Source organism: Dreissena polymorpha, chromosome 11 (genome assembly GCF_020536995.1).
Source record: "Dreissena polymorpha isolate Duluth1 chromosome 11, UMN_Dpol_1.0, whole genome shotgun sequence".
NCBI lineage: Eukaryota > Metazoa > Mollusca > Bivalvia > Myida > Dreissenidae > Dreissena > Dreissena polymorpha.
The window spans coordinates 9579242-9596394 of record NC_068365.1 but is presented as its reverse complement, the minus strand read 5'-3'; the positions used below and the strand labels follow the sequence as shown (position 1 = coordinate 9596394).

General features: G+C 35.4%; 2 long non-coding RNA genes across 2 annotated transcripts; one reads left to right on the top strand and one right to left on the bottom strand.

Moving 5' to 3' along the window:
- The first annotated feature begins 460 nt into the window (after positions 1–460).
- Positions 461–8748, top strand: LOC127851437 (uncharacterized). The gene is made up of 4 exons (XR_008035765.1): positions 461–608; positions 2192–2716; positions 6327–6464; positions 7543–8748. It is a non-coding gene; the product is annotated as an uncharacterized LOC127851437 (long non-coding RNA).
- Positions 8749–10024: 1276 nt separating this feature from the next.
- Positions 10025–15267, bottom strand: LOC127850807 (uncharacterized). Its single transcript, XR_008035458.1, has 2 exons — positions 15050–15267; positions 10025–10272 (listed from the first exon to the last, which is right to left on the bottom strand). It is a non-coding gene; the product is annotated as an uncharacterized LOC127850807 (long non-coding RNA).
- Between the last annotated feature and the right edge of the window lie 1886 nt (positions 15268–17153).

The following is a 17153-nucleotide window of genomic DNA, read 5'->3' as shown; positions in this document are numbered from 1 at the left end:
GATATGATTTGGCTGGAAAACCCTTTAGGTGATCCGAAAATGGTTGTACGAGGATATAAGAAAAAGACAACGCAGTCTGTCGAAAATTTCGTGCACCATGTGTTATTGTTATAAATTGTGGTAAAATGCAAAATTATTAACCAGCGACGCATTTGTCTTCAGCAAAAGTCGGTAGGGTGTCCTTTGATTTCAGTCATTTTCGGAAGCTGGCGTAAAATTCTGTCAATAATCATCTAAAATGTACTTTCTTTTTAATGAGAGTATTAATTCAAGTTAATCAAATAATCAAATTTTAGATGATTGTCGATAACGTTTATTGGACTGGGATTTCACTCCACAATAAGTAGGCTTCATCATTACGTTACAACTTTAACAGACTCGTCAAAAAAAATGTTGGTTGCGAAGTAACCAAACGCACCCCCGGCTACGGGTATGTCCTTTTCCATCGAAATGAACCTTGTAAACATACGTCGCATTATCTCTGAAAAACCAAACTCAAACTGAACACGGAAGACAACAGTCGCAAAAATAAATTTCCAATATTTGGATTAAGTTGGATTGTTTAGAAGATAATAATAAGATTTATGCCAAAGCAGAAGTTTGTCGAGGTATGCATGTGCTTAAAAACGTTTTTTTTTAAAGAAAAACAAATATTTGCAAACTGGTCTCTTTTTTTCGGTTCGGAATGCAATATGATTCTGTTTTTACATTGATACATATTCTTGCCCAGAATATCAACAGTGTGCAGCTAATTTATTCGAAAAGGGTTCTGTATTATTTTAGATTAAAATACATTGTTTTTTTGTGTAATTTGTACCAACATGTTCTGCTTTATCTACGTCGATAATTCACTTTTTGCTATTACATGTAATATTTCGGACTTTCGCTTAGGTGTAGTCCGTGTATTAAATAACATGGCATCTCTATTGAAGCCATAATTTACTTAAAAATGAACAATGCTATCACATATTGCAATATAAAACATCGTCCTAGACGTTTTCGGTAGATGCGGTGTTTAACTTGATCAAATAACACGTTTTAAATAGTTGAATAGCGTGCAACCATTTAACTGTGTTTTACCTATGCTTGCTGATTAAGTTGTCTCTCTAGAAAGTATTTTTTGAAAACCCTGTTACGAAAATGATTAAATTTAAGTTGATTACCATATCAGATTTTATCTACATGTATCTGCATGTATAAGCGTAAACAGTGAAAAGTACTAAATGACATCCAACACAAACGTTCCTTGCGATTGAAAACACAGATCTGGCAAGATGAAATATATACTTTTAATGGAGTGAGTTGTTATCATGTGTCAATACAAAAACATCGTAAACACTATTTGCTTATTTGCAATCAAATCAAAAGTGAAGACATGTTCCTGATTGCAGTATTTGAATGTAAAATAAATGGTGATATTCGATGTGCATGGTATTAAAGACTTAACCGTTCGAAGAGGCATTAAAATGTTCAGTAAAACTGTATATTAGAGGTTTAAGTTTCATTTAACCCCCGTGGTAAGAAAACATTGGATTTTGTGGACTCTGTTTAAAAAATAAACCCTTTCCTCCAAATAAATCTTCTTGATACACTAGCTTTATTTGTTTTTATTTCATATGGTGGTTATCACAGCATGTTCGATGAGTTTCATGGACAAATGTATCTCTTAATGTCATTATCTGGACTGGTCACTGTGAGGGCTGACTTTTACATACCTTGTACAGTAATCGAATTTCGAAATAAATCATTTAAGTTAGAATGAACAAACACACATTATCTCAATAAGTAATTACCCATTTAAAAATAATTTGTTGTACATTTGTATTTACAAAAATTATTTTGTCAAGTTTTCTTAATTAGTTGAACTATTCCTCTTAATCTTTTTTCATCGAAGTAAATGTATATTACCACAATAGCTGGATTTCTCAATGCATTCATCTTGCATGTTATTTACATTTTCTTTCACAGGAAACTTGGTCACAAATTGTAAATAATCAATTGAAAATAAAAAAGAGATAAATTTCATTTAATTACTGTGTTTGTTTAACCCTGCTTAATTAATTATTCGTTCATTTTTTGATACCCCTTTGTGTATGCCTTTAATATACGCAATATTGAGATGTATATCAAAATCGCAAAATGTTTTTAAGACATGCAACGCATTACACATTTCACGTCTTTTTTATTCCAGATATAACAATCGTGTGAAGATTTCAACGCCGTCGTTGGATAAAAAAGTCAGACTAACGTGACTGTTTCATCAGATTAAAACAAAAAAAACACATGGGGCTTGAACGTAAATACTATTGCATTCCGGGAACCATCCCACTGGGTTGTATGTATATAGTGGTGCTTTCATTATCAGCAGCTGATTTTAAACCATCCCTTTTACGACAAGCACTATATGGCGAAACACTGTTAATTGAATGCAATGCAACTGTGGACATAACTTTTAAATTCACCAGTTTATGGATGGATAGTACAATAAATATAGGCCATTGTGAAAACAATGTCCACATGTGTTACATAGAGAAAGGTGTAAGCAACGACATTTACCGAATAACACACACTGGTCATGGCGGACGTCTACGTGTTTTGCCTTATAATGAAACTTGCGGGACTTATACATGTTGTGAATCATTCAATCCCAGCCAATGCACTAGTACGGCAGCAAGATGTCCGCATATAGGCTTAACTACAGTCTCGCCAAGTTCAGGTATTGTAGTGATTACACTCGCACCACACATTGTGTCAATCGTGCAATTCGTATGACTATATTATACAGTAATAAAGTGTGTTTAATAAAAGGGTTTTATTTTATTATTGCACTTATAACGAAATAACAAAAACATGTGTTCGAGTAAGTTGTTTTAACAAATAATACGTGGCATGGTTGTACGAACAACAAATTATTATTATATACAAACACCAATAAAAGCTATTCTACTACTACCACCACCACTACAACAACACAACAACAACAACAACAACAACAACATCATCAACAACAACAGCAACAAGAACAACAGCAGAAGCAACAACCGTAACTACTACTACTACTACTACTACTACTACTACTACTACTACTACTACTACTACTACTACTACTACTACTACTACTACTACTACTACTACTACTACTACTACAACTACTACTACTACTGCTACTACTGCTGCTGCTACAGCTATTGCTGCCGCTACTGCTACAGCACAAACTACAATAAATATAACGAGTATTAATGTGACAGTTACACATATAATAATGTCAATAGCACAACAAATACTACATTTACTAAGTTTGAATTAAACAATCATATAAACAATCCCACATTTTTTTCAGAATAGGCTCAATTAGCACTATGTCCACATAAATATTTACTTGGTTGAAGTATAGATATATTAATTCCATAACAAATATCGTCATTTAACGGTTTTAATACTTAAGTTCTGTAGAAGTACCTATCATCCATTTTAGGCGTTTTGTCACTAAATCAAAATTTGATATTTTGTAATTGTTATAATGCTATTAATGCTTATCATATTGAAGCAATTTTATCTATTAGATAAAGGTTAGTTCGGATGAGAATGATAAAATAAGCATTATATTAAATATTATATCAGTTTTGGTATCGGCGTTGTGCTAATTATTTATAATGTATTTGTGCTGTGCGCTATATCAAGTTACTGAGAAGACTCCCTTTCCTACGTTGGCATAGAGGTGACATCACTTCTCTTTTTTTTTTAAATTGCTCTCCTCCTTTTTCTATCTCGTGGCCACGAGTTAGCTTTGTCGTGGCAACGAGATAGAAAAAAGAGGAGTTCAAAACTAATTAAAAGCGGCGTACAATTAAAAAAAGAGCGATGCAGTAAATAATGGCAGAGTGCATTAAACAAAAAGGGAGTGCATTTTCGCTATTTCGAGATCCCGAGTTAGTCAGCCAATCAAATTTTGCGTTACATGTGTAAATATTCTGTACGCATATATATAGCTGGTCAAAGCAGGCAAGGCACTGATATAACATAACATACTACTATTAGTACTACTATTACTGCTACTACTACTGCTGCTGCTGTTGTTGTTGCTGATGTTACTACTACTACTACTACTACTACTACTACTACTACTACTACTACTACTACTACTACTACTACTACAACAACTACTACTACTACTGCTACTACTACTTCTACTACTACTACTACTTCTACTACTACTACTACTACTACTACTACTACTACTACTACTACTACTACTACTACTACTACTATTACTACTACTACTACTACTACTACTACTACTCCTACTACTACTACTACTACTACTACTACTACTACTACTACTACTACTACTACTTCTACTACTATTACACCTACTACTACTACGTCTACTTATACTACTACTACTACTACTACTACTGCTACTACTTTTACTACTACTACTACAACTACTACAACTACTACGCCTACCACTTCGACGACGACGACGGACGACCAACGGACGACCGACGACCGACCAATGAAGGACGACCGACGGACCACCGACGGACGACCGAGGGACGACTGATGTACGACCAACGGAAGACCGATGTTTGGACGAGGGACGACCGACGGACGCCGCCGGATGGACGACCGGCGGACGACCGGAGGGCGGACAATGGACGACCGCCGGACGACGCCGGATGGACGACCGACGGACCACGACCGGAGGTAGGACGATGGACGACCGATGGACGACCGGCAGACGACCGACTTACGACCGGACGACGACCGATGGAAGACGACGACTACTACTACTACTACTACTACTACTACTACTACTACTACTACTACTACTACTACTACTACTACTACTACTACTACTTCTACTACTACTACTACTTCTACTATTACTACTACTACTACTACTACTACTACTACCACTACTACTACTACTACTACTACTTCTACTACTACTACTTCTACTACTACTACTAGCAACAGCAGCAGTAGCAGTAGTAATAGTAGGAGGAGGAGAAGGAGGAGGAGCAGTAACAGCAGTAGCGATAGTAGTAATAGTAGTAGTAGTAGTGGTAGTAGTAGTAGTAGTAGTAGTAGTAGTAGTAGTAGTAGTAGTAGTAGTAGTAGTAGTAGTAGTAGTAGTAGTAGAAGTAGTAACAGCAGCAACAACAACAACAGCAGCAGTAGTAGTAGTAGTAGTAATAGTAGTATGTTATGATATATCAGAGCCTTGCCTGCTTTGACCAGCTATATATATGCGTACAGAATATTCACACATGTTACGCAAGATTTGATTGGCTGACTTACTCGAGATCCCGAGCGAATATTCTCTCCTCTTTTGTTTAATGCACTCTGCACACGCCGCTTTTATTTAGTTTTGCACTCCTCTTTTTTCTATCTCGTGGCCACGACATAGCTAACTCGTGGCCACGAGATAGAAAAAAGAGGACAGCAATTTAAAAAAAGAGAAGTGAATGTCACCTCTATGACAACGTACTTTCCCGGTTTTGATGTAAAACATTTTGAAACGTAAATTAATCTATGCTTATACCACTGTAATGTTATGTTTCGTGTACACGTACTTTAAGCGCAGAGTGTTCCTGTCTGCATAATTGCAATGTCACTACTTGGCCAGTATTTTGTTAGCCATTTGATTCGGCCATTTTAAGCCATTATGGGCTATGAATACAAGCGAGTGTATGTATGTTGATATTACAGTAGGGTTTTCAAGGTAAATGCCGTTTATTTGCCTCGTTAAAAACTTCTGGAATAGGTAGTATGCCATGCTGAGGGTAACACACTACAATTACATGAGCACATATGTGTGTCGTTCATATTCGCAAGGCTAAGTGCAAAATGCAAATATTTCTTTTTTTAATGTATTTTCTTCTTTTCTTTTTGATACAAACAAGGAGGGCATACACCCATTATATAAACAAATATATGTGACATGGACTATTATTAACAGTTTATAATCAAGATAAACAAGTGGCCAATGTTAAGCGTTTTCTAGGTTTTGATTTGACTGATTATGATTCAGTTTTCAACTCTTATTTTAAAACGTAATGCCGTGTATCGTTTTTAAATATATATTTCCTGTCTCGATATATTTATAAGAAAATATATCTATTATATTTTTGTCATCATTTTCAAAAACAATAATGAAATGTAAGAAAGGTACATGTGTGTATTTACCGTTACACATATTTCTAGGAATGATATAAAATGGTTTTGACGCTTGGAAGAATTTATGTATATCATTTGGCGCTGGAGGGGTTAAAAACGATTAATCAAATATTGTTTTAGAGCCGTATAACTTGATTTTGCAGAGAGTGTACTTATCGAAAGCACAACGCAAGAAGAAGTCATCTACGATAGCTATCAATTGAGTGCACGACATGCTTTTCCAATGATAGCTTTTCCAACGCTTGTAGCAGTCGTGATAATATTGGACCTGAAAATGAAAAGTAATTTAATTAATTATCTTTAATTATAAAATATGAGCATGACCAAAATTAAATTTCTTACAAATGTATATTAATGTATTTTTTGACATGCGCGTTACGAGTACCTTAAAGAAACACATCTGATATAACGATGAATAACAACAAATGTAATGTTATATATAAATATAAAAATAAATACGATTGATGTTTTTCAACATACGACAAATATTTGGGCTTGATACACCATTGTAGACTTATGTTATATGTCAAAACAGTTACCTAGTTTCCGTATATAGAATACATATATTATTTTCATTTGTATATATATTTTACCAAAACGTCGTTTGTATTTAAAACCACATAAAAAGATGCACAGAGCCAATAATATACAATGCATAAAGCTGCGTCTGCATGAAATATTATTTTACTGTAAATTAATATATATATAAACCATGCAATACGGTATTCTCGCGGTACTGGAAGAATAATCATGCGCGTCTAAACACCATGTTTATATATCGGATAAATAATTCAATATACTTTCACATTTGACATAACTATATTTCAGTAATACTTTTTACAATGGAAAACATTTAATTCTAACTGTAGTTACAACGAAAACAACACCACTGTCCGTCATCTATAATAACATAGAATATTTCCGCGGTAAATAGGATAGGATTACTGAAATTAAATTAAACATAAATAAACATACATCAGACATATCATAAAAAGCTACAATCAATTTAGTGGTGTGAAACCCAAAGAAGTTTGCCAATAATGTCCGACTCAAACACCCTCAAATAAAATAAAAATTAAAGAATTTGAAAGGGGATTTTCATTTTTAAATAGATTTTGTATTAGATTTCGGCTTTAAATAATGTTCACCATAATTTTTGTCACGAAGAATCGATTGATTGTTGCAGCCAAAGATGTTTTCTTGCAGATTTTACAAGAAGGTTGCAAATGTTTGTTTGTAAACAAATACCAAGTAAGCTAAATGCAATACCGCGAGAATATCCGACCCGTGAGAATACCGTGTTTGAGTATACATCCTGTTTTAATTGCCAACTGACACGTGCATTTGTTTTGTTTACAGAAAACCAATGCAGACAGCCTCGATGGTGTCGATAACAAATCATCATGACCTTTTATAATATGAAAAAACTAACATATTATGGATATTATCCCGTGAGACCGGCTTAACTTTATAACGCTCAGTGCTTTAGCTATTTCGTCGCTATCCTATCAATAAGCGTGTTCAGTGTATGATTATCATTTTCGACGTTTAGATCAGGATCGAGTGTATGATTGATTTTATTGCGGCACGTTTACAACATTTCTTTGAACAGTACATCCTCTCAGTAAAAATCGCTGGCATGTTAAAAATTACGCATCAATGAATATTTCCAAAACTCATTTTGCGTGCCACGAATAGTCAAAATATGCTCGATCTGGTCGCATCAGACTACATGTAAGTCATATTGATATGCTCGATCTGGTCGCATCAGACTACATGTAAGTCATATTGCACGACTATTTTTTTTCAAGATATTTTTGTTTTATATGTACGTGTAACTCTGTGGGAATAAGGCCTCGGATTATGATCAAGAATGCTTCTCTGTTTTTTTACATACTTATTTAAATGTCAACGCTTCTCTTAAAATAGAAACAATGAATGCGATAGCAATTTAACGTAATATTTTAACACAATAAACAATGAAATAACATCACACATTAATGTAAATTTTAAGTTTGTCGAAAATAAATTAATTTTAGAAGTAATACATAAATCAATATATAAATATCAAATTCGGTGTATCTCTTCATTACTGCATGGTACTCGCAAATATGAAAAAATCAATACCAAACATACATTAAACATACATATTCATTTTCTGAGCTCTACAAAAGTCGAACAAGTTTACATATTTGACTTGAGATTCCTGTGAACATAAGAGCTAGGTCTAGTAATTAAAGTTCTATCATTTTTGTGTTATCTCCCAAAATGTGTTTGTCTATAAATGTATGTCACTGCGAAACAAAAGTAGTTGTTACTTTAAACCGTTCGAGTTGATCTTTTTTTAGACCCGATTTTAAGACTAGACTTTAAAGCGGGTATATACGATTTTTATATGTGCTAAATTGTAAAATATTGATACAAATATGTTATAATAACACACAATTTGCAAGAAAAATGATACATTTAAGACGAATTTCATAAAATACAGCAAATACAAATTAGCGCCCCGAGCCGATTGTGACGAAGATAATTCGTAATTATTTTCCTACAATAACCGATGCATTCGTCTTTTTGTAAGTGTTCATGTGTCGTATGAATCGATATCGCTGCAGGAATTTCAAATGAACCGTTAAACTTAATTTAGATTCACATCGTACATGCATGATATACATGCTGGCGAATTCGGCTGTACAGCCTTTTTCGATTTGAGAATTAAATATCTGGCTTATTTAGCATTTTTCGACACATGTTCTTCTTAACTTTTATTTTAGTTTATATTGAAATATATGTATAATCAGTTTTTTACACATTTTATATTTATTACTAAATATTTGACAAGATCGTATACCCGCTTTAATAGCGATATGACAATTTTATTTAAATCATTGCTGTGATGCTTATGTTTTATGCCAAGTGTAGACTATTTCGTTAGATACATGATGATTTTTGACAATAGTTGAGATGATATCATTTTCTAGATGACCAGACCATATCCATTTACAACAAAACTCTACTATAATGGCATTATCGTGTTAGTATACCGTTCTATATGTTTGATAGATGGACCTTATTTTCTTGTTATTTATTGATCTTTTTAATAGTTTATTACTTACGACATAACTGCGCTAACATTACTTGTGAAATTTACTTATTGCTCGTCGCGTTCTGGCATTAATGTTTTCATTTTCTGTCTTCATAGGTACATATAAATAAAACCGTTATACATGCGCATTTGGGTTATGATAAATTATGAAGTAAGTGTAAAGTTCGGCTAGCCCTTAAACCGATTTAAACCCCGAATGCTTTGTATTTATCGTTTCAAAGCGTCGATCCAAGATTTGATAACTTATGTCAATATTTGATATTCTGTTCTTAAAAAATAGATAAAAACTTAAATGTTTATCCTGATATGGTTTATGGAGCTTTACGTGCTATATTCAATGCCTCCATGGTATTTATTGCAAAGGTCGCATAAGTGTGATTTTTTAAGATTACATCTATAAGCGGTAAGACGCAAAATATTTTTGTATTTTAAACATCGCAGTGTTGTTAAGGTGATTTGTTTGTGCACAAGTATATCGAGTATAGTCCAACCGAACCCATTATTTTGCTAAAACATTTGCCGCTTATTTTCAAAGTTGTTTGTAAAACTTTTATTAAGGCATGCATATTTAAAATATCTGCTTATTTTCTTTATATGACTAATGACAAAAACCGTTCATCCACAATTTCCAAGACATATTTCGGTGTTTTATTTATTAAACAAGGGACAAAATTGTCACAAAACCAGGTTTTCATTGTGAAAAAAAAATCTGATAAAGGGAGAAAACTCAAACTGAACTTTTGAAATGACCAAAAAAATTAACCCCCTTTGTAAGTTTTTTTTTTTTTTTTAAATCTATTTTTAGTCGTGGCGACCTTGACATTGGAGATATTGACGTGATTCTTTCGTGGGACACACCGTCCCATGATGGTGAACAAATGTGCCAAATGATTTTAAAATCTCACAATGAATGACATAGTTATGGCCAGGACAAGCTCATTTATGGCCATTTTTGACCTTTGAACTCAAAGTGTGACCTTGACCTTGGAGATATCGACGTAATTATTTCGCGCGACACACCGTCCAATGATGGTGAACAAATGTGCCAAATGATTTTAAAATCTGACGATGAACGACATAGTTATGGCTCGGACAAGCTCATTTATGGCCATTTTTGACCTTTGAACTCATAGTGTGACCTTGACCTTGGAGATATCGACGTAATTATTTCGCGCGACACACCGTCCAATGATGGTGAACAAATGTGCCAAATGATTTTAAAATCTGACAATGAACGACATAGTTATGGCCCGGACAAGCTTATTCCGCCAGCCCGCCAGCCCGCCAGCCAGCCAGCCAGCCCGCCAGCCAGCCAGCCAGCCAGCCCGCCCGCATTCGCCAATCTAATAACCAGTTTTTTCCTTCGGAAAACCTGGTTAAATATTGTATTTGAAGAAATAACTGTCAGTTGCATTAGTGTTTTTACAATCTGAGAAGTTGTAAAAAAATTTAATACGGAAATCAAATAGCCGATCAATATTGTTGATACATTTATCTAACAAATCTGTTCAAATTTTGTTATAAATCTTTATCTAACAGTTAATCAATACTATGCGTGTGCTTAAATCTTTATGGCACATTTTACATGCATCCCATAAGTTGATAATATTTTCTTAAACAAAGTACGTTTTCCACATTTAAGTGTTTAATATACTATGTCTGTAAATTTTATTCAAATAGCAATTAACCACAATATGTCAGTAATATGTTATCGTAAACGCATTTTATAATACAATTAAAATATATTACAATTAGTTTTACCAAACAGCCCTTTACAGTGTTTAGAAACATTAATATTCCAGTAAACTACAAACCCCCATTACAATAATTTATCATTATTTTGTTACGTTCAAAGGGCTAAGTTCACGAAGGGTTGAAATATTCCCTATAAAAGAATTAAATTAATTCACTTTTATCTTAAAGGACAATCTATTAAATATAGGGAAAAAAGCAGTTTTACAATTAATATCGCTTTATTATGGTTGCTATGGCAACCTGTTAAATACACGTGAATATGTGTTATGGTGATATGAAAATCAAATGTATATATATACCGATCGCCGTGGCCTAGTGGATAAGGCGCCCGCCTTGGGATCGGGAGGTCGTAGGTTCGAGCCCCATGGGGAGCGTTTGTCTAAGGATGGATGTTTGTCATGGGACTTGTTCCGATTAGGCCGGCTCGTGAGCCGCGAGCGTTAAACATGAATGGTTACCGACTTCTATCCGCCTGGCGTCTGGCATAGTGATAGGAGTTGGGAGGTACATGGTATACACGCAAAAAGTGTCTCATAAGTCAGATTGATTGGCCCTATCAATAGGGGTGACACTATAATAAAAAAGACCTTTTTATACCTGTTATGTCTGTTACGTCCTTCAAGAAATACAATATCTGCATACTTGAAAACTTGTTTTTGTGAAATTTTCAGAAGAGAGTAGATGTATTATTGTTTTTTATAAATTGATATTTAAAAAGTATCTACCTCCTTTTAATATTCCATTTTGGATGGTTTTAAAAGTGTCATTTACATTTAAGCAGTAAATACTAGTATTTTAAGCATCATTCTTTTTAAATTTGCAAAACACACAGTATTTATTTCATTGCTAAATATACATTCATTGCTAAATATACATTGACTTCCGGTCGAGTGCGCGGTTAACCGTGTTTTTTTCAAGCAGTGTGAGAAATAAAAAAAAACAACGAAAAATAATGTTATTAACATTTAATTTTGGTATGTTACTGTTCTAGACTATAAGTTAAAGAATTTTCACAACATGGAGCAACAAAACTCGGACGATCTATCGCAATTCGTCACTAACAATGACTTTAATGTGCTGGACAATGAGACTCTCAGTCAAAATGACGGATCGTGGTCAACGGCCGCAAGGGAGAAAAAGCGACCTCGAGCGAACACAGGCAGCAACAGTGAGTACGAACTGTCTAAAACACTGTCGGACTACGAGAATCTCTCCCTTGATAATAAGCTATCTATGTTGTTCCAGGAAATGAAAGGCGTATCTAGTAAAGTTGACAGTTGCCTGAACTTACAAATCAAAGTTAATTCAATAGAAACAACAATGTCTGACCATGATCGGCGAATTAAGCTTCTTGAATATAAGTCAGTAGATCTCGAATCTAGATACCGCCGATATAACCTCCTTATAAGTGGCATCCCGGAAGAGAGGGACGAACATTGCTTTCACAAAATATCGACTTTCCTAAGAGAGAAGCTCGAGATCGACCCATGTCCTCCTATCCCTCGATGTCACAGGCTAGGAAAATTCCGGCACGGCTCCTCAAGACCCATCATTATTCACTGCTTAGACTTTCGTGACACAGAATTCATCCTGTCGAACGCCAGAAAGCTCCGTGGCACACATTTCCACATAAACAGAGACTTCCCATGCGAGATTGTCGATGCACGTAAGATATTATGGCCCCAGTACAAGCGCTTACGACAAGAACACCCGAACAAAAAGGTGAGCATCGTATACCCTGCCAAAATAATCCAAGATGGACGCGTTGTCGCCGATGCCTTTCCCAACTGGGAAACTATCATGCAAGGCAGCCGTGTAACAAGTCACAAACTTTTATTTACAAACACACAGTATGCCTCAGCTAGCAATGTAAACAAACCAAACACACAGCCAGCAATATCACGAGTTCCTCGTGCCCAGTCCGTCAACTCAAACAAAGCTGTATCGCAGGATCGTAGCCAGCGAAATCCATCCCCTGTTCTTGAGCACAGGACCCCGCGGAAACAACAGTCGCCATCGCCTTCCAGGAGGAGGAATCCTCGCCCACACGCACCTCGTAGGGAATTCCCACACCACCAGCAGGAACCGGCCCAACAGCTTAGCTCATCGCAGCCTCAACCGATGATACAGCGCCCCTGGGACACAACTGGATCCAGAAACACGCCTAACCCGGGGAGACCTCGCTAGGCCCCCGGGGGAAGACATTGTGCCACAAACCTGAAAAACAGTAACATTAAGTTAGGTCGCTTAAACGTTAGTGGCCTAAAGAAAAGGCTATTTATACCTGAATTCCGAAACTTTATACAACAGTATGATGTATTTTGTGCCTCTGAAACCCATGCTAACGAAACAGACATTCTGGATATTCCAAATTTTACATTCTTTCATAAGCACCGTTCTAAAGAATATAAGAGAAAATCTGGAGGCATTGGCGTTTATGTAAGAGATAGTATTTCCCAACATGTAAATGTCCTACCAAATTCCACAGATTATGTTCTATGGCTAAATATTGACAACACAATAACCGGTTTTGACCAAGACCTAATACTAGGTTCCATATATATACCCCCTGAAAACTCGCGTTTTTACTCTATTGGTGAATTTAACATACTTGAGGACGAACTATCCTCATATTGTAATAACAATAAATATGTCTTCATAGCTGGAGATGCCAATAGTAGAGTAGGGACACTAAAAGACTTCATTCTTCCTGATCACCATACTAATGAACTTTTCGGAATAGACATAGAACTCGAAAACGACCTGTACAATCATACTATACTTGAAAACCTTTCTATCCCTCTCATTAGAAATTCTCAAGACAAACGTACAAACACTCATGGTTTCTTAATACTCGATATGTGTAAAAACAATAATATGTTTATCATGAATGGCAGACTATTTAAAGATGAAATAACTGGTGCTTTTACTTTCAGGGACAAATCCGTCATTGATTATGTATTGGCAAGTGCCAAGTGCTTTAACTTCATCACAGATTTTGAAATTATAGAAACTGACCCTTTATGTTCAGATGGTCACAATGTGCTATCATGGGACATCTCTACTGTACAACCTGAAAGTAAAAAAAACATTAAATAAACAAAATACTAACCGCCCTGCCTGGCAACAAGATCAAAAAGACCAATTTATAGTCAACATAAATAAACAACAATTAGAGGAATTACATCTCAGCCTAAATACATACCCACAGGCACAGGAAACATTAGACTATATCACACATGAATTGCAAACAATCTTCGAAAACGCCTGCTCAGAAACATTCACAAACCAAAAACCAAATTATAAAAGCAATTACCCCAACAATAAATCGTGGTTTAGCCCAAAATGTCACCAAGCAAGGAAACAATACCATGAAGCAAAATCAAAAATTCTATTAAAAATCCAGATAATAAATTATCTTTGAAACATGCCAGCAATCATTATAAATGGACAATCAAATTTTATGTAAATAGAGATAAATTATGCGCCAGTGCTAAATTACGTGCAATTAATGATAAAAACACCAAAAAATATTGGAAGTTCCTTAGGAGTCTCAAACCAAAAACAAAAGAAACCAGCTCTCCACCAATAGAATCCTTTTACAAACACTTCAAAGAAATAAATACAAATGCAATCGAAGATAATCCTTTCAACAATGATATACAACATATACCTGACACAAATGATGTCTTAACAAGGGACAAAATTGTCACAAAACCAGGTTTTCATTGTGAAAAAAAATCTGATAAAGGGAGAAAACTCAAACTGAACTTTTGAAATGAACAAACAAAATTAACCCCCTTTGTAAGTTTGTTTTTAAAAAAAAGTCGTGGCGACCTTGACATTGGAGATATTGACGTGATTCTTTCGTGCGACACACCGTCCCATGATGGTGAACAAATGTGCCAAATGATTTTAAAATCTCACAATGAATGACATAGTTATGGCCAGGACAAGCTCATTTATGGCCATTTTTGACCTTTGAACTCAAAGTTTGACCTTGACCTTGGAGATATCGACGTAATTATTTCGCGCGACACACCGTCCAATGATGGTGAACAAATGTGCCAAATGATTTTAAAATCTGACAATGAACGACATAGTTATGGCCCGGACAAGCTTGTTCCGCCCGCCCGCCAGCCCGCCAGCCAGCCAGCCAGCCAGCCCGCCCGCATTCGCCAATCTAATAACCAGTTTTTCCTTCGGAAAACCTGGTTAAATATGGAAATAAGCCAGGAAGAAATAAGCCGATGTATACTTAAACTACAAAACTCAAAAGCCCCTAGCCCTTCTGACCATATATTAAATGAATATATAAAATCAACAAAAGACTTCCTGCTCCCATTTTACATAAAATTGTTTAACTGTGTATTACAAACAGGGATTATCCCACTATCATGGCTCGAAGGCACTATCATCCCTATATTTAAAAACAAAGGGAGTCCAGGTGAACCAAGCAATTATAGGCCCATAACACTCCTTAGCTGTATGGGTAAACTATTTACCTCAGTCCTAAACCAAAGACTTAACACTTTTCTTGAATTAAACAATCTATTAGAAGAAAATCAAGCTGGCTTCCGTAAGGGTTACTCTTGTGCAGACCATATCTTTACCCTCCATGCATTAATAGAGATTCTTAAAAAACGCAAACAAAAACTCTTCTGCGCCTTCATCGATTTTTCTCAGGCGTTCGATAAAGTTTGGAGAGCTGGTCTCTGGCACAAAATACTTGGCACACAAATTAATGGTAACTTTGTTCGAGTCCTTTTAAACATGTACAGAAACATAAAATCATGCATTTCCTTTAATGGAGAATGCTCCCAGTACTTCTTGTCAGAAATAGGTGTCAGACGAGGAGAAAATCTATCCCCAGTCATATTCTCACTTTTCTTAAATGACCTTCACTCATACCTGCATATAAATGGATCCGTTGGGGTTGATCTTATCAACCCAGATACTGCAATATCGTGGCTTAAGCTTCTGGTCCTGTTGTATGCAGATGACACCGTCATTGTCGCGAATAGTGCATCTGACCTGCAAAACAGTCTCAACACATTTCATAATTATTGCAAAAACTGGTACCTCAATGTAAATATTGCAAAAACAAAAGTTGTAATTTTCGGTGCAAGACAAACAAGAAACTTTAATTTTAAATGTGGCAATAATCAACTTGAAATTACAAGCACTTATCATTATCTTGGCGTTACATTCACAAGTAATGGTTCTTTTTTAATCGCGCGCAAACATGTTAAAGAACAAGCCTCAAAAGCCATGCACCTACTCTGGAATCGTGTTAACAATGCAAATCTACCCATTGACCTAGCTATTAAACTTTTTGATCATACTGTCCTACCTATACTTACTTATGGCTCAGAAATATTTGGATATGAAAACCTAGAAATATTGGAACAAGTTCACAAAGATTTTATGAGAAAAATAACTAAAGCCCGTCGATCCACACCAATCAACTTTCTATATGGTGAACTAGGTCGCTACCCTTTAAGCATTAATGTAAACACAAAAATGATCTCTTTCTGGAATAGACTCGTCACAGGCAAAGAAAGCAAAATATCTCTTCTTATTTATAAATACATGCTTTCACAACCAAATCTAAACTTCAAATGGATACATAAAATAAAAGAAATCCTAACATCTGTTGGAAGACCAGACATCTGGCAAAACCAAACACAAATTACACAAAACAACATCCACATACAAATCAAACAAACACTTATTGATCAATTTAAGCAATCGTGGAATGCTGAATTACAAATAAGCAGCAAAGGGCGCATATACAGCAGTTTTAAAAGAAACCATGAGTTTGAGCCATACCTGATCAAAATTCACCCGGATGAGTCCCAAAATATCTTCAAATTCCGTACTGCCAATCACTTTCTTCCTGTAGAAACAGGCCGCTATGAAGGCACGCCATTCCATGCACGCCTTTGCAACCTATGTCACACAAAACGAAATAGCTACGGAAAAACACTTTTTAATGACATGCCCATATTTTTATAACGAACGGCATCGATATATGGGAAACCTAATAGAAAGGCACATGACGTTTAATGAAATCATTACGCCGACATCAATAGCAGAAATGAAACAG